The sequence below is a fragment of the Micropterus salmoides genome, unplaced genomic scaffold (genome assembly GCF_014851395.1).
Source record: "Micropterus salmoides isolate LMB-PRFRI ecotype aquatic unplaced genomic scaffold, ASM1485139v1 Ms_hic_scaffold_751, whole genome shotgun sequence".
NCBI classification, from domain to species: Eukaryota; Metazoa; Chordata; class Actinopteri; order Centrarchiformes; family Centrarchidae; genus Micropterus; species Micropterus salmoides.
Genome location: NW_024044517.1, coordinates 1 through 15,526, shown reverse-complemented (window position 1 = coordinate 15,526; position 15,526 = coordinate 1). Strand labels below are relative to the sequence as shown.

The following is a 15,526-nucleotide window of genomic DNA, read 5'->3' as shown; positions in this document are numbered from 1 at the left end:
AAAACCTGCTACAACTGCTAAATCGGTGAATAAAACACACTTACCTTCTCGTCTTTGGTCTGGTCAAGGTGGCAGTCCGGCAGAGGACAGGTAGGCAGTCCTCGGGACCAATGAATTCCTTGTTGCAAAAGTTTTTCAGCTACGGCAAAGTTGAAATTTTATTCACAAGGAATGAGGTGAATCTCCTCCCAGAAAAGCTGGTGACACAAAACGAAGCCCCAAACCGGCAAAGGTTTTAACCAGAAAGAGGAGGCCATTGCAGTCTTGGCCAAAAGGCCGAGAAGCGATCGGCCACATTTCCCCTCCCTTTCTCTCACTCGTCATCGAGAGGCTACAAGAGCCCGAGTCGTTCGGTAGCCTCTGTCCAAAAGCCAGGCCTTCGTCTCTCCGCAGCCCGATTGGATAGAGCCTGCCATGACCTGGGGAGGGGTAGGGGAACGGGCGTGGCCTGGTACTTGGGACTCGAGAGGCAGAGTGAGGCTTACCGTGAGGGTAGTGGCCGGGACGACTAGGCTCGTCGGCGGCTCTGGAGGAGGGGCCCGTACTTACTCGGGTTTCTCTTCATAACGTACAAGTCTTTCGCCTTTTACTAAAGACTTCCGTGGAGAGGGACGCCAATGAGTTAAAACTATTTTTGGCAGGCTCTGCCGTGTGGCCGAGCCTCGTGCGTTTGTGAAAAGGAAATAAAACGCCGCCCCCGGCAAGGTTGAGCGGTGCGACGAGGCGCGCTCGGGAGGAGGTGCTGAGACTCAGCCGTTGTTATGCGCAGTTGAAACCACTGCGCCACGGCAGGGGGAGAACTGCTCCGGGAGGTGGGCGCTGGAAGCAACCAGCGGGGGTTATCGCTTCTCGGCCTTTTGGCTAAGATCAAGTGTAGTATCTGTTCTTATCAGTTTAATATCTGATATGTCCCCTATAAGGGGGCAACATATTAAATGGATTTTTAGCACCGGGAGCTGAGACGAGGGGCTTGCTCCGTCCACTCCACGCATCGACCCGGTATTGCAGTGCCTCCGGGGGCGGTGCACCCTTCTCCTGCCTTGTGTAAAACCAAAATACTGACCCAAACGCAGAGGTTCGTCGCTCTGCCGGACGCCGGCCCGAAAAAGGCGCCAGTCGAGGGGGGGCGGCCAGCTGAAGCCTCGAAGAAGGCAGCGAGATTTGCACTTTATGATTGGCAGACGACGAGGGGATATTTGGGACCGGCATGGCTGTTAAATGTGCCCTGCACTTCCCCTCCCTTTCTCCCACTCGTCATCGAGAGCCCGAGTATTTCGGATGCTCGGTAGCCTGTGTCCAAAAGCCAGGCCTTCATTTCTCCGATTGGATAGAGCCTCTCAGAAGGTGGGGAGGGGACACTGCGGCGCCTCCGTAGGCCCGGCACGGTTGGCCAACACGGTGGAGGAACCGCAGCGTAGAAAGGATACAAGAAACTAAAACACCTCAAATGAAGCAAGAAAACCTGCTACAACTGCTAAATCGGTGAATAAAACACACTTACCTTCTCGTCTTTGGTCTGGTCAAGGTGGCAGTCCGGCAGAGGACAGGTAGGCAGTCCTCGGGACCAATGAATTCCTTGTTGCAAAAGTTTTTCAGCTACGGCAAAGTTGAAATTTTATTCACAAGGAATGAGGTGAATCTCCTCCCAGAAAAGCTGGTGACACAAAACGAAGCCCCAAACCGGCAAAGGTTTTAACCAGAAAGAGGAGGCCATTGCAGTCTTGGCCAAAAGGCCGAGAAGCGATCGGCCACATTTCCCCTCCCTTTCTCTCACTCGTCATCGAGAGGCTACAAGAGCCCGAGTCGTTCGGTAGCCTCTGTCCAAAAGCCAGGCCTTCGTCTCTCCGCAGCCCGATTGGATAGAGCCTGCCATGACCTGGGGAGGGGTAGGGGAACGGGCGTGGCCTGGTACTTGGGACTCGAGAGGCAGAGTGAGGCTTACCGTGAGGGTAGTGGCCGGGACGACTAGGCTCGTCGGCGGCTCTGGAGGAGGGGCCCGTACTTACTCGGGTTTCTCTTCATAACGTACAAGTCTTTCGCCTTTTACTAAAGACTTCCGTGGAGAGGGACGCCAATGAGTTAAAACTATTTTTGGCAGGCTCTGCCGTGTGGCCGAGCCTCGTGCGTTTGTGAAAAGGAAATAAAACGCCGCCCCCGGCAAGGTTGAGCGGTGCGACGAGGCGCGCTCGGGAGGAGGTGCTGAGACTCAGCCGTTGTTATGCGCAGTTGAAACCACTGCGCCACGGCAGGGGGAGAACTGCTCCGGGAGGTGGGCGCTGGAAGCAACCAGCGGGGGTTATCGCTTCTCGGCCTTTTGGCTAAGATCAAGTGTAGTATCTGTTCTTATCAGTTTAATATCTGATATGTCCCCTATAAGGGGGCAACATATTAAATGGATTTTTAGCACCGGGAGCTGAGACGAGGGGCTTGCTCCGTCCACTCCACGCATCGACCCGGTATTGCAGTGCCTCCGGGGGCGGTGCACCCTTCTCCTGCCTTGTGTAAAACCAAAATACTGACCCAAACGCAGAGGTTCGTCGCTCTGCCGGACGCCGGCCCGAAAAAGGCGCCAGTCGAGGGGGGGCGGCCAGCTGAAGCCTCGAAGAAGGCAGCGAGATTTGCACTTTATGATTGGCAGACGACGAGGGGATATTTGGGACCGGCATGGCTGTTAAATGTGCCCTGCACTTCCCCTCCCTTTCTCCCACTCGTCATCGAGAGCCCGAGTATTTCGGATGCTCGGTAGCCTGTGTCCAAAAGCCAGGCCTTCATTTCTCCGATTGGATAGAGCCTCTCAGAAGGTGGGGAGGGGACACTGCGGCGCCTCCGTAGGCCCGGCACGGTTGGCCAACACGGTGGAGGAACCGCAGCGTAGAAAGGATACAAGAAACTAAAACACCTCAAATGAAGCAAGAAAACCTGCTACAACTGCTAAATCGGTGAATAAAACACACTTACCTTCTCGTCTTTGGTCTGGTCAAGGTGGCAGTCCGGCAGAGGACAGGTAGGCAGTCCTCGGGACCAATGAATTCCTTGTTGCAAAAGTTTTTCAGCTACGGCAAAGTTGAAATTTTATTCACAAGGAATGAGGTGAATCTCCTCCCAGAAAAGCTGGTGACACAAAACGAAGCCCCAAACCGGCAAAGGTTTTAACCAGAAAGAGGAGGCCATTGCAGTCTTGGCCAAAAGGCCGAGAAGCGATCGGCCACATTTCCCCTCCCTTTCTCTCACTCGTCATCGAGAGGCTACAAGAGCCCGAGTCGTTCGGTAGCCTCTGTCCAAAAGCCAGGCCTTCGTCTCTCCGCAGCCCGATTGGATAGAGCCTGCCATGACCTGGGGAGGGGTAGGGGAACGGGCGTGGCCTGGTACTTGGGACTCGAGAGGCAGAGTGAGGCTTACCGTGAGGGTAGTGGCCGGGACGACTAGGCTCGTCGGCGGCTCTGGAGGAGGGGCCCGTACTTACTCGGGTTTCTCTTCATAACGTACAAGTCTTTCGCCTTTTACTAAAGACTTCCGTGGAGAGGGACGCCAATGAGTTAAAACTATTTTTGGCAGGCTCTGCCGTGTGGCCGAGCCTCGTGCGTTTGTGAAAAGGAAATAAAACGCCGCCCCCGGCAAGGTTGAGCGGTGCGACGAGGCGCGCTCGGGAGGAGGTGCTGAGACTCAGCCGTTGTTATGCGCAGTTGAAACCACTGCGCCACGGCAGGGGGAGAACTGCTCCGGGAGGTGGGCGCTGGAAGCAACCAGCGGGGGTTATCGCTTCTCGGCCTTTTGGCTAAGATCAAGTGTAGTATCTGTTCTTATCAGTTTAATATCTGATATGTCCCCTATAAGGGGGCAACATATTAAATGGATTTTTAGCACCGGGAGCTGAGACGAGGGGCTTGCTCCGTCCACTCCACGCATCGACCCGGTATTGCAGTGCCTCCGGGGGCGGTGCACCCTTCTCCTGCCTTGTGTAAAACCAAAATACTGACCCAAACGCAGAGGTTCGTCGCTCTGCCGGACGCCGGCCCGAAAAAGGCGCCAGTCGAGGGGGGGCGGCCAGCTGAAGCCTCGAAGAAGGCAGCGAGATTTGCACTTTATGATTGGCAGACGACGAGGGGATATTTGGGACCGGCATGGCTGTTAAATGTGCCCTGCACTTCCCCTCCCTTTCTCCCACTCGTCATCGAGAGCCCGAGTATTTCGGATGCTCGGTAGCCTGTGTCCAAAAGCCAGGCCTTCATTTCTCCGATTGGATAGAGCCTCTCAGAAGGTGGGGAGGGGACACTGCGGCGCCTCCGTAGGCCCGGCACGGTTGGCCAACACGGTGGAGGAACCGCAGCGTAGAAAGGATACAAGAAACTAAAACACCTCAAATGAAGCAAGAAAACCTGCTACAACTGCTAAATCGGTGAATAAAACACACTTACCTTCTCGTCTTTGGTCTGGTCAAGGTGGCAGTCCGGCAGAGGACAGGTAGGCAGTCCTCGGGACCAATGAATTCCTTGTTGCAAAAGTTTTTCAGCTACGGCAAAGTTGAAATTTTATTCACAAGGAATGAGGTGAATCTCCTCCCAGAAAAGCTGGTGACACAAAACGAAGCCCCAAACCGGCAAAGGTTTTAACCAGAAAGAGGAGGCCATTGCAGTCTTGGCCAAAAGGCCGAGAAGCGATCGGCCACATTTCCCCTCCCTTTCTCTCACTCGTCATCGAGAGGCTACAAGAGCCCGAGTCGTTCGGTAGCCTCTGTCCAAAAGCCAGGCCTTCGTCTCTCCGCAGCCCGATTGGATAGAGCCTGCCATGACCTGGGGAGGGGTAGGGGAACGGGCGTGGCCTGGTACTTGGGACTCGAGAGGCAGAGTGAGGCTTACCGTGAGGGTAGTGGCCGGGACGACTAGGCTCGTCGGCGGCTCTGGAGGAGGGGCCCGTACTTACTCGGGTTTCTCTTCATAACGTACAAGTCTTTCGCCTTTTACTAAAGACTTCCGTGGAGAGGGACGCCAATGAGTTAAAACTATTTTTGGCAGGCTCTGCCGTGTGGCCGAGCCTCGTGCGTTTGTGAAAAGGAAATAAAACGCCGCCCCCGGCAAGGTTGAGCGGTGCGACGAGGCGCGCTCGGGAGGAGGTGCTGAGACTCAGCCGTTGTTATGCGCAGTTGAAACCACTGCGCCACGGCAGGGGGAGAACTGCTCCGGGAGGTGGGCGCTGGAAGCAACCAGCGGGGGTTATCGCTTCTCGGCCTTTTGGCTAAGATCAAGTGTAGTATCTGTTCTTATCAGTTTAATATCTGATATGTCCCCTATAAGGGGGCAACATATTAAATGGATTTTTAGCACCGGGAGCTGAGACGAGGGGCTTGCTCCGTCCACTCCACGCATCGACCCGGTATTGCAGTGCCTCCGGGGGCGGTGCACCCTTCTCCTGCCTTGTGTAAAACCAAAATACTGACCCAAACGCAGAGGTTCGTCGCTCTGCCGGACGCCGGCCCGAAAAAGGCGCCAGTCGAGGGGGGGCGGCCAGCTGAAGCCTCGAAGAAGGCAGCGAGATTTGCACTTTATGATTGGCAGACGACGAGGGGATATTTGGGACCGGCATGGCTGTTAAATGTGCCCTGCACTTCCCCTCCCTTTCTCCCACTCGTCATCGAGAGCCCGAGTATTTCGGATGCTCGGTAGCCTGTGTCCAAAAGCCAGGCCTTCATTTCTCCGATTGGATAGAGCCTCTCAGAAGGTGGGGAGGGGACACTGCGGCGCCTCCGTAGGCCCGGCACGGTTGGCCAACACGGTGGAGGAACCGCAGCGTAGAAAGGATACAAGAAACTAAAACACCTCAAATGAAGCAAGAAAACCTGCTACAACTGCTAAATCGGTGAATAAAACACACTTACCTTCTCGTCTTTGGTCTGGTCAAGGTGGCAGTCCGGCAGAGGACAGGTAGGCAGTCCTCGGGACCAATGAATTCCTTGTTGCAAAAGTTTTTCAGCTACGGCAAAGTTGAAATTTTATTCACAAGGAATGAGGTGAATCTCCTCCCAGAAAAGCTGGTGACACAAAACGAAGCCCCAAACCGGCAAAGGTTTTAACCAGAAAGAGGAGGCCATTGCAGTCTTGGCCAAAAGGCCGAGAAGCGATCGGCCACATTTCCCCTCCCTTTCTCTCACTCGTCATCGAGAGGCTACAAGAGCCCGAGTCGTTCGGTAGCCTCTGTCCAAAAGCCAGGCCTTCGTCTCTCCGCAGCCCGATTGGATAGAGCCTGCCATGACCTGGGGAGGGGTAGGGGAACGGGCGTGGCCTGGTACTTGGGACTCGAGAGGCAGAGTGAGGCTTACCGTGAGGGTAGTGGCCGGGACGACTAGGCTCGTCGGCGGCTCTGGAGGAGGGGCCCGTACTTACTCGGGTTTCTCTTCATAACGTACAAGTCTTTCGCCTTTTACTAAAGACTTCCGTGGAGAGGGACGCCAATGAGTTAAAACTATTTTTGGCAGGCTCTGCCGTGTGGCCGAGCCTCGTGCGTTTGTGAAAAGGAAATAAAACGCCGCCCCCGGCAAGGTTGAGCGGTGCGACGAGGCGCGCTCGGGAGGAGGTGCTGAGACTCAGCCGTTGTTATGCGCAGTTGAAACCACTGCGCCACGGCAGGGGGAGAACTGCTCCGGGAGGTGGGCGCTGGAAGCAACCAGCGGGGGTTATCGCTTCTCGGCCTTTTGGCTAAGATCAAGTGTAGTATCTGTTCTTATCAGTTTAATATCTGATATGTCCCCTATAAGGGGGCAACATATTAAATGGATTTTTAGCACCGGGAGCTGAGACGAGGGGCTTGCTCCGTCCACTCCACGCATCGACCCGGTATTGCAGTGCCTCCGGGGGCGGTGCACCCTTCTCCTGCCTTGTGTAAAACCAAAATACTGACCCAAACGCAGAGGTTCGTCGCTCTGCCGGACGCCGGCCCGAAAAAGGCGCCAGTCGAGGGGGGGCGGCCAGCTGAAGCCTCGAAGAAGGCAGCGAGATTTGCACTTTATGATTGGCAGACGACGAGGGGATATTTGGGACCGGCATGGCTGTTAAATGTGCCCTGCACTTCCCCTCCCTTTCTCCCACTCGTCATCGAGAGCCCGAGTATTTCGGATGCTCGGTAGCCTGTGTCCAAAAGCCAGGCCTTCATTTCTCCGATTGGATAGAGCCTCTCAGAAGGTGGGGAGGGGACACTGCGGCGCCTCCGTAGGCCCGGCACGGTTGGCCAACACGGTGGAGGAACCGCAGCGTAGAAAGGATACAAGAAACTAAAACACCTCAAATGAAGCAAGAAAACCTGCTACAACTGCTAAATCGGTGAATAAAACACACTTACCTTCTCGTCTTTGGTCTGGTCAAGGTGGCAGTCCGGCAGAGGACAGGTAGGCAGTCCTCGGGACCAATGAATTCCTTGTTGCAAAAGTTTTCAGCTACGGCAAAGTTGAAATTTTATTCACAAGGAATGAGGTGAATCTCCTCCCAGAAAAGCTGGTGACACAAAACGAAGCCCCAAACCGGCAAAGGTTTTAACCAGAAAGAGGAGGCCATTGCAGTCTTGGCCAAAAGGCCGAGAAGCGATCGGCCACATTTCCCCTCCCTTTCTCTCACTCGTCATCGAGAGGCTACAAGAGCCCGAGTCGTTCGGTAGCCTCTGTCCAAAAGCCAGGCCTTCGTCTCTCCGCAGCCCGATTGGATAGAGCCTGCCATGACCTGGGGAGGGGTAGGGGAACGGGCGTGGCCTGGTACTTGGGACTCGAGAGGCAGAGTGAGGCTTACCGTGAGGGTAGTGGCCGGGACGACTAGGCTCGTCGGCGGCTCTGGAGGAGGGGCCCGTACTTACTCGGGTTTCTCTTCATAACGTACAAGTCTTTCGCCTTTTACTAAAGACTTCCGTGGAGAGGGACGCCAATGAGTTAAAACTATTTTTGCGACGAGGCGCGCTCGGGAGGAGGTGCTGAGACTCAGCCGTTGTTATGCGCAGTTGAAACCACTGCGCCACGGCAGGGGGAGAACTGCTCCGGGAGGTGGGCGCTGGAAGCAACCAGCGGGGGTTATCGCTTCTCGGCCTTTTGGCTAAGATCAAGTGTAGTATCTGTTCTTATCAGTTTAATATCTGATATGTCCCCTATAAGGGGGCAACATATTAAATGGATTTTTAGCACCGGGAGCTGAGACGAGGGGCTTGCTCCGTCCACTCCACGCATCGACCCGGTATTGCAGTGCCTCCGGGGGCGGTGCACCCTTCTCCTGCCTTGTGTAAAACCAAAATACTGACCCAAACGCAGAGGTTCGTCGCTCTGCCGGACGCCGGCCCGAAAAAGGCGCCAGTCGAGGGGGGGCGGCCAGCTGAAGCCTCGAAGAAGGCAGCGAGATTTGCACTTTATGATTGGCAGACGACGAGGGGATATTTGGGACCGGCATGGCTGTTAAATGTGCCCTGCACTTCCCCTCCCTTTCTCCCACTCGTCATCGAGAGCCCGAGTATTTCGGATGCTCGGTAGCCTGTGTCCAAAAGCCAGGCCTTCATTTCTCCGATTGGATAGAGCCTCTCAGAAGGTGGGGAGGGGACACTGCGGCGCCTCCGTAGGCCCGGCACGGTTGGCCAACACGGTGGAGGAACCGCAGCGTAGAAAGGATACAAGAAACTAAAACACCTCAAATGAAGCAAGAAAACCTGCTACAACTGCTAAATCGGTGAATAAAACACACTTACCTTCTCGTCTTTGGTCTGGTCAAGGTGGCAGTCCGGCAGAGGACAGGTAGGCAGTCCTCGGGACCAATGAATTCCTTGTTGCAAAAGTTTTTCAGCTACGGCAAAGTTGAAATTTTATTCACAAGGAATGAGGTGAATCTCCTCCCAGAAAAGCTGGTGACACAAAACGAAGCCCCAAACCGGCAAAGGTTTTAACCAGAAAGAGGAGGCCATTGCAGTCTTGGCCAAAAGGCCGAGAAGCGATCGGCCACATTTCCCCTCCCTTTCTCTCACTCGTCATCGAGAGGCTACAAGAGCCCGAGTCGTTCGGTAGCCTCTGTCCAAAAGCCAGGCCTTCGTCTCTCCGCAGCCCGATTGGATAGAGCCTGCCATGACCTGGGGAGGGGTAGGGGAACGGGCGTGGCCTGGTACTTGGGACTCGAGAGGCAGAGTGAGGCTTACCGTGAGGGTAGTGGCCGGGACGACTAGGCTCGTCGGCGGCTCTGGAGGAGGGGCCCGTACTTACTCGGGTTTCTCTTCATAACGTACAAGTCTTTCGCCTTTTACTAAAGACTTCCGTGGAGAGGGACGCCAATGAGTTAAAACTATTTTTGGCAGGCTCTGCCGTGTGGCCGAGCCTCGTGCGTTTGTGAAAAGGAAATAAAACGCCGCCCCGGCAAGGTTGAGCGGTGCGACGAGGCGCGCTCGGGAGGAGGTGCTGAGACTCAGCCGTTGTTATGCGCAGTTGAAACCACTGCGCCACGGCAGGGGGAGAACTGCTCCGGGAGGTGGGCGCTGGAAGCAACCAGCGGGGGTTATCGCTTCTCGGCCTTTTGGCTAAGATCAAGTGTAGTATCTGTTCTTATCAGTTTAATATCTGATATGTCCCCTATAAGGGGGCAACATATTAAATGGATTTTTAGCACCGGGAGCTGAGACGAGGGGCTTGCTCCGTCCACTCCACGCATCGACCCGGTATTGCAGTGCCTCCGGGGGCGGTGCACCTTCTCCTGCCTTGTGTAAAACCAAAATACTGACCCAAACGCAGAGGTCGTCGCTCTGCCGGACGCCGGCCGAAAAAGGCGCCAGTCGAGGGGGGGCGGCCAGCTGAAGCCTCGAAGAAGGCAGCGAGATTTGCACTTTATGATTGGCAGACGACGAGGGGATATTTGGGACCGGCATGGCTGTTAAATGTGCCCTGCACTTCCCCTCCCTTTCTCCCACTCGTCATCGAGAGCCCGAGTATTTCGGATGCTCGGTAGCCTGTGTCCAAAAGCCAGGCCTTCATTTCTCCGATTGGATAGAGCCTTCAGAAGGTGGGGAGGGGACACTGCGGCGCCTCCGTAGGCCCGGCACGGTTGGCCAACACGGTGGAGGAACCGCAGCGTAGAAAGGATACAAGAAACTAAAACACCTCAAATGAAGCAAGAAAACCTGCTACAACTGCTAAATCGGTGAATAAAACACACTTACCTTCTCGTCTTTGGTCTGGTCAAGGTGGCAGTCCGGCAGAGGACAGGTAGGCAGTCCTCGGGACCAATGAATTCCTTGTTGCAAAAGTTTTTCAGCTACGGCAAAGTTGAAATTTTATTCACAAGGAATGAGGTGAATCTCCTCCCAGAAAAGCTGGTGACACAAAACGAAGCCCCAAACCGGCAAAGGTTTTAACCAGAAAGAGGAGGCCATTGCAGTCTTGGCCAAAAGGCCGAGAAGCGATCGGCCACATTTCCCCTCCCTTTCTCTCACTCGTCATCGAGAGGCTACAAGAGCCCGAGTCGTTCGGTAGCCTCTGTCCAAAAGCCAGGCGTCTCTCCGCAGCCCGATTGGATAGAGCCTGCCATGACCTGGGGAGGGGTAGGGGAACGGGCGTGGCCTGGTACTTGGGACTCGAGAGGCAGAGTGAGGCTTACCGTGAGGGTAGTGGCCGGGACGACTAGGCTCGTCGGCGGCTCTGGAGGAGGGGCCCGTACTTACTCGGGTTTCTCTTCATAACGTACAAGTCTTTCGCCTTTTACTAAAGACTTCCGTGGAGAGGGACGCCAATGAGTTAAAACTATTTTTGGCAGGCTCTGCCGTGTGGCCGAGCCTCGTGCGTTTGTGAAAAGGAAATAAAACGCCGCCCCCGGCAAGGTTGAGCGGTGCGACGAGGCGCGCTCGGGAGGAGGTGCTGAGACTCAGCCGTTGTTATGCGCAGTTGAAACCACTGCGCCACGGCAGGGGGAGAACTGCTCCGGGAGGTGGGCGCTGGAAGCAACCAGCGGGGGTTATCGCTTCTCGGCCTTTTGGCTAAGATCAAGTGTATCTGTTCTTATCAGTTTAATATCTGATATGTCCCCTATAAGGGGGCAACATATTAAATGGATTTTTAGCACCGGGAGCTGAGACGAGGGGCTTGCTCCGTCCACTCCACGCATCGACCCGGTATTGCAGTGCCTCCGGGGGCGGTGCACCCTTCTCCTGCCTTGTGTAAAACCAAAATACTGACCCAAACGCAGAGGTCGTCGCTCTGCCGGACGCCGGCCCGAAAAAGGCGCCAGTCGAGGGGGGGCGGCCAGCTGAAGCCTCGAAGAAGGCAGCGAGATTTGCACTTTATGATTGGCAGACGACGAGGGGATATTTGGGACCGGCATGGCTGTTAAATGTGCCCTGCACTTCCCCTCCCTTTCTCCCACTCGTCATCGAGAGCCCGAGTATTTCGGATGCTCGGTAGCCTGTGTCCAAAAGCCAGGCCTTCATTTCTCCGATTGGATAGAGCCTCTCAGAAGGTGGGGAGGGGACACTGCGGCGCCTCCGTAGGCCCGGCACGGTTGGCCAACACGGTGGAGGAACCGCAGCGTAGAAAGGATACAAGAAACTAAAACACCTCAAATGAAGCAAGAAAACCTGCTACAACTGCTAAATCGGTGAATAAAACACACTTACCTTCTCGTCTTGGTCTGGTCAAGGTGGCAGTCCGGCAGAGGACAGGTAGGCAGTCCTCGGGACCAATGAATTCCTTGTTGCAAAAGTTTTTCAGCTACGGCAAAGTTGAAATTTATTCACAAGGAATGAGGTGAATCTCCTCCCAGAAAAGCTGGTGACACAAAACGAAGCCCCAAACCGGCAAAGGTTTTAACCAGAAAGAGGAGGCCATTGCAGTCTTGGCCAAAAGGCCGAGAAGCGATCGGCCACATTTCCCTCCCTTTCTCTCACTCGTCATCGAGAGGCTACAAGAGCCCGAGTCGTTCGGTAGCCTCTGTCCAAAAGCCAGGCCTTCGTCTCTCCGCAGCCCGATTGGATAGAGCCTGCCATGACCTGGGGAGGGGTAGGGGAACGGGCGTGGCCTGGTACTTGGGACTCGAGAGGCAGAGTGAGGCTTACCGTGAGGGTAGTGGCCGGGACGACTAGGCTCGTCGGCGGCTCTGGAGGAGGGGCCCGTACTTACTCGGGTTTCTCTTCATAACGTACAAGTCTTTCGCCTTTTACTAAAGACTTCCGTGGAGAGGGACGCCAATGAGTTAAAACTATTTTTGGCAGGCTCTGCCGTGTGGCCGAGCCTCGTGCGTTTGTGAAAAGGAAATAAAACGCCGCCCCCGGCAAGGTTGAGCGGTGCGACGAGGCGCGTCGGGAGGAGGTGCTGAGACTCAGCCGTTGTTATGCGCAGTTGAAACCACTGCGCCACGGCAGGGGAGAACTGCTCCGGGAGGTGGGCGCTGGAAGCAACCAGCGGGGGTTATCGCTTCTCGGCCTTTTGGCTAAGATCAAGTGTAGTATCTGTTCTTATCAGTTTAATATCTGATATGTCCCCTATAAGGGGGCAACATATTAAATGGATTTTTAGCACCGGGAGCTGAGACGAGGGGCTTGCTCCGACTCCACGCATCGACCCGGTATTGCAGTGCCTCCGGGGGCGGTGCACCCTTCTCCTGCCTTGTGTAAAACCAAAATACTGACCCAAACGCAGAGGTTCGTCGCTCTGCCGGACGCCGGCCCGAAAAAGGCGCCAGTCGAGGGGGGGCGGCCAGCTGAAGCCTCGAAGAAGGCAGCGAGATTTGCACTTTATGATTGGCAGACGACGAGGGGATATTTGGGACCGGCATGGCTGTTAAATGTGCCCTGCACTTCCCCTCCCTTTCTCCCACTCGTCATCGAGAGCCCGAGTATTTCGGATGCTCGGTAGCCTGTGTCCAAAAGCCAGGCCTTCATTTCTCCGATTGGATAGAGCCTCTCAGAAGGTGGGGAGGGGACACTGCGGCGCCTCCGTAGGCCCGGCACGGTTGGCCAACACGGTGGAGGAACCGCAGCGTAGAAAGGATACAAGAAACTAAAACACCTCAAATGAAGCAAGAAAACCTGCTACAACTGCTAAATCGGTGAATAAAACACACTTACCTTCTCGTCTTTGGTCTGGTCAAGGTGGCAGTCCGGCAGAGGACAGGTAGGCAGTCCTCGGGACCAATGAATTCCTTGTTGCAAAAGTTTTTCAGCTACGGCAAAGTTGAAATTTTATTCACAAGGAATGAGGTGAATCTCCTCCCAGAAAAGCTGGTGACACAAAACGAAGCCCCAAACCGGCAAAGGTTTTAACCAGAAAGAGGAGGCCATTGCAGTCTTGGCCAAAAGGCCGAGAAGCGATCGGCCACATTTCCCCTCCCTTTCTCTCACTCGTCATCGAGAGGCTACAAGAGCCCGAGTCGTTCGGTAGCCTCTGTCCAAAAGCCAGGCCTTCGTCTCTCCGCAGCCCGATTGGATAGAGCCTGCCATGACCTGGGGAGGGGTAGGGGAACGGGCGTGGCCTGGTACTTGGGACTCGAGAGGCAGAGTGAGGCTTACCGTGAGGGTAGTGGCCGGGACGACTAGGCTCGTCGGCGGCTCTGGAGGAGGGGCCCGTACTTACTCGGGTTTCTCTTCATAACGTACAAGTCTTTCGCCTTTTACTAAAGACTTCCGTGGAGAGGGACGCCAATGAGTTAAAACTATTTTTGGCAGGCTCTGCCGTGTGGCCGAGCCTCGTGCGTTTGTGAAAAGGAAATAAAACGCCGCCCCCGGCAAGGTTGAGCGGTGCGACGAGGCGCGCTCGGGAGGAGGTGCTGAGACTCAGCCGTTGTTATGCGCAGTTGAAACCACTGCGCCACGGCAGGGGGAGAACTGCTCCGGGAGGTGGGCGCTGGAAGCAACCAGCGGGGGTTATCGCTTCTCGGCCTTTTGGCTAAGATCAAGTGTAGTATCTGTTCTTATCAGTTTAATATCTGATATGTCCCCTATAAGGGGGCAACATATTAAATGGATTTTTAGCACCGGGAGCTGAGACGAGGGGCTTGCTCCGTCCACTCCACGCATCGACCCGGTATTGCAGTGCCTCCGGGGGCGGTGCACCCTTCTCCTGCCTTGTGTAAAACCAAAATACTGACCCAAACGCAGAGGTCGTCGCTCTGCCGGACGCCGGCCCGAAAAAGGCGCCAGTCGAGGGGGGCGGCCAGCTGAAGCCTCGAAGAAGGCAGCGAGATTTGCACTTTATGATTGGCAGACGACGAGGGGATATTTGGGACCGGCATGGCTGTTAAATGTGCCCTGCACTTCCCCTCCCTTTCTCCCACTCGTCATCGAGAGCCCGAGTATTTCGGATGCTCGGTAGCCTGTGTCCAAAAGCCAGGCCTTCATTTCTCCGATTGGATAGAGCCTCTCAGAAGGTGGGGAGGGGACACTGCGGCGCCTCCGTAGGCCCGGCACGGTTGGCCAACACGGTGGAGGAACCGCAGCGTAGAAAGGATACAAGAAACTAAAACACCTCAAATGAAGCAAGAAAACCTGCTACAACTGCTAAATCGGTGAATAAAACACACTTACCTTCTCGTCTTTGGTCTGGTCAAGGTGGCAGTCCGGCAGAGGACAGGTAGGCAGTCCTCGGGACCAATGAATTCCTTGTTGCAAAAGTTTTTCAGCTACGGCAAAGTTGAAATTTTATTCACAAGGAATGAGGTGAATCTCCTCCCAGAAAAGCTGGTGACACAAAACGAAGCCCCAAACCGGCAAAGGTTTTAACCAGAAAGAGGAGGCCATTGCAGTCTTGGCCAAAAGGCCGAGAAGCGATCGGCCACATTTCCCTCCCTTTCTCTCACTCGTCATCGAGAGGCTACAAGAGCCCGAGTCGTTCGGTAGCCTCTGTCCAAAAGCCAGGCCTTCGTCTCTCCGCAGCCCGATTGGATAGAGCCTGCCATGACCTGGGGAGGGGTAGGGGAACGGGCGTGGCCTGGTACTTGGGACTCGAGAGGCAGAGTGAGGCTTACCGTGAGGGTAGTGGCCGGGACGACTAGGCTCGTCGGCGGCTCTGGAGGAGGGGCCCGTACTTACTCGGGTTTCTCTTCATAACGTACAAGTCTTTCGCCTTTTACTAAAGACTTCCGTGGAGAGGGACGCCAATGAGTTAAAACTATTTTTGGCAGGCTCTGCCGTGTGGCCGAGCCTCGTGCGTTTGTGAAAAGGAAATAAAACGCCGCCCCCGGCAAGGTTGAGCGGTGCGACGAGGCGCGCTCGGGAGGAGGTGCTGAGACTCAGCCGTTGTTATGCGCAGTTGAAACCACTGCGCCACGGCAGGGGGAGAACTGCTCGGGAGGTGGGCGCTGGAAGCAACCAGGGGGTTATCGCTTCTCGGCCTTTTGGCTAAGATCAAGTGTAGTATCTGTCTTATCAGTTTTATGATATGTCCCTATAAGGGGGCAACATATTAAATGGATTTTTAGCACCGGGAGCTGAGACGAGGGGCTTGCTCCGTCCACTCCACGCATCGACCCGGTATTGCAGTGCCTCCGGGGGCGGTGCACCTTCTCCTGCCTTGTGTAAAACCAAAATACTGACCCAAACG

At 55.2% G+C, this 15,526-nt stretch overlaps 21 non-coding genes and 1 pseudogene across 21 annotated transcripts; all 22 read left to right on the top strand.

Annotated features, from left to right (window-relative positions):
• The first annotated feature begins 545 nt into the window (after nucleotides 1-545).
• On the top strand, nucleotides 546-658 carry LOC119892951. Its single transcript, XR_005442723.1, has one exon. It is a non-coding gene; the product is annotated as a U5 spliceosomal RNA (small nuclear RNA).
• Nucleotides 659-841: 183 nt separating this feature from the next.
• LOC119892925 lies at nucleotides 842-1,033 on the top strand. The gene has a single exon (XR_005442699.1). It is a non-coding gene; the product is annotated as a U2 spliceosomal RNA (small nuclear RNA).
• A 969-nt stretch (nucleotides 1,034-2,002) lies between these two features.
• LOC119892950 lies at nucleotides 2,003-2,115 on the top strand. Its single transcript, XR_005442722.1, has one exon. It is a non-coding gene; the product is annotated as a U5 spliceosomal RNA (small nuclear RNA).
• A 183-nt stretch (nucleotides 2,116-2,298) lies between these two features.
• On the top strand, nucleotides 2,299-2,490 carry LOC119892924. The gene has a single exon (XR_005442698.1). It is a non-coding gene; the product is annotated as a U2 spliceosomal RNA (small nuclear RNA).
• Nucleotides 2,491-3,459: 969 nt separating this feature from the next.
• LOC119892949 lies at nucleotides 3,460-3,572 on the top strand. The gene has a single exon (XR_005442721.1). It is a non-coding gene; the product is annotated as a U5 spliceosomal RNA (small nuclear RNA).
• A 183-nt stretch (nucleotides 3,573-3,755) lies between these two features.
• LOC119892961 lies at nucleotides 3,756-3,947 on the top strand. Its single transcript, XR_005442731.1, has one exon. It is a non-coding gene; the product is annotated as a U2 spliceosomal RNA (small nuclear RNA).
• Nucleotides 3,948-4,916: 969 nt separating this feature from the next.
• LOC119892948 lies at nucleotides 4,917-5,029 on the top strand. Its single transcript, XR_005442720.1, has one exon. It is a non-coding gene; the product is annotated as a U5 spliceosomal RNA (small nuclear RNA).
• A 183-nt stretch (nucleotides 5,030-5,212) lies between these two features.
• Nucleotides 5,213-5,404, top strand: LOC119892957. Its single transcript, XR_005442728.1, has one exon. It is a non-coding gene; the product is annotated as a U2 spliceosomal RNA (small nuclear RNA).
• A 969-nt stretch (nucleotides 5,405-6,373) lies between these two features.
• LOC119892947 lies at nucleotides 6,374-6,486 on the top strand. The gene has a single exon (XR_005442719.1). It is a non-coding gene; the product is annotated as a U5 spliceosomal RNA (small nuclear RNA).
• Nucleotides 6,487-6,669: 183 nt separating this feature from the next.
• On the top strand, nucleotides 6,670-6,861 carry LOC119892946. The gene has a single exon (XR_005442718.1). It is a non-coding gene; the product is annotated as a U2 spliceosomal RNA (small nuclear RNA).
• Nucleotides 6,862-7,829: 968 nt separating this feature from the next.
• Nucleotides 7,830-7,934, top strand: LOC119892956 (annotated as a pseudogene).
• Nucleotides 7,935-8,046: 112 nt separating this feature from the next.
• LOC119892935 lies at nucleotides 8,047-8,238 on the top strand. The gene has a single exon (XR_005442708.1). It is a non-coding gene; the product is annotated as a U2 spliceosomal RNA (small nuclear RNA).
• A 969-nt stretch (nucleotides 8,239-9,207) lies between these two features.
• On the top strand, nucleotides 9,208-9,320 carry LOC119892945. The gene has a single exon (XR_005442717.1). It is a non-coding gene; the product is annotated as a U5 spliceosomal RNA (small nuclear RNA).
• Nucleotides 9,321-9,502: 182 nt separating this feature from the next.
• LOC119892931 lies at nucleotides 9,503-9,694 on the top strand. The gene has a single exon (XR_005442704.1). It is a non-coding gene; the product is annotated as a U2 spliceosomal RNA (small nuclear RNA).
• A 961-nt stretch (nucleotides 9,695-10,655) lies between these two features.
• Nucleotides 10,656-10,768, top strand: LOC119892944. Its single transcript, XR_005442716.1, has one exon. It is a non-coding gene; the product is annotated as a U5 spliceosomal RNA (small nuclear RNA).
• Nucleotides 10,769-10,951: 183 nt separating this feature from the next.
• On the top strand, nucleotides 10,952-11,140 carry LOC119892934. The gene has a single exon (XR_005442707.1). It is a non-coding gene; the product is annotated as a U2 spliceosomal RNA (small nuclear RNA).
• Nucleotides 11,141-12,105: 965 nt separating this feature from the next.
• On the top strand, nucleotides 12,106-12,218 carry LOC119892943. The gene has a single exon (XR_005442715.1). It is a non-coding gene; the product is annotated as a U5 spliceosomal RNA (small nuclear RNA).
• Nucleotides 12,219-12,399: 181 nt separating this feature from the next.
• Nucleotides 12,400-12,588, top strand: LOC119892932. The gene has a single exon (XR_005442705.1). It is a non-coding gene; the product is annotated as a U2 spliceosomal RNA (small nuclear RNA).
• A 969-nt stretch (nucleotides 12,589-13,557) lies between these two features.
• Nucleotides 13,558-13,670, top strand: LOC119892942. The gene has a single exon (XR_005442714.1). It is a non-coding gene; the product is annotated as a U5 spliceosomal RNA (small nuclear RNA).
• A 183-nt stretch (nucleotides 13,671-13,853) lies between these two features.
• Nucleotides 13,854-14,045, top strand: LOC119892923. Its single transcript, XR_005442697.1, has one exon. It is a non-coding gene; the product is annotated as a U2 spliceosomal RNA (small nuclear RNA).
• Nucleotides 14,046-15,011: 966 nt separating this feature from the next.
• On the top strand, nucleotides 15,012-15,124 carry LOC119892941. The gene has a single exon (XR_005442713.1). It is a non-coding gene; the product is annotated as a U5 spliceosomal RNA (small nuclear RNA).
• A 180-nt stretch (nucleotides 15,125-15,304) lies between these two features.
• LOC119892938 lies at nucleotides 15,305-15,490 on the top strand. Its single transcript, XR_005442711.1, has one exon. It is a non-coding gene; the product is annotated as a U2 spliceosomal RNA (small nuclear RNA).
• Nucleotides 15,491-15,526: the final 36 nt, after the last annotated feature.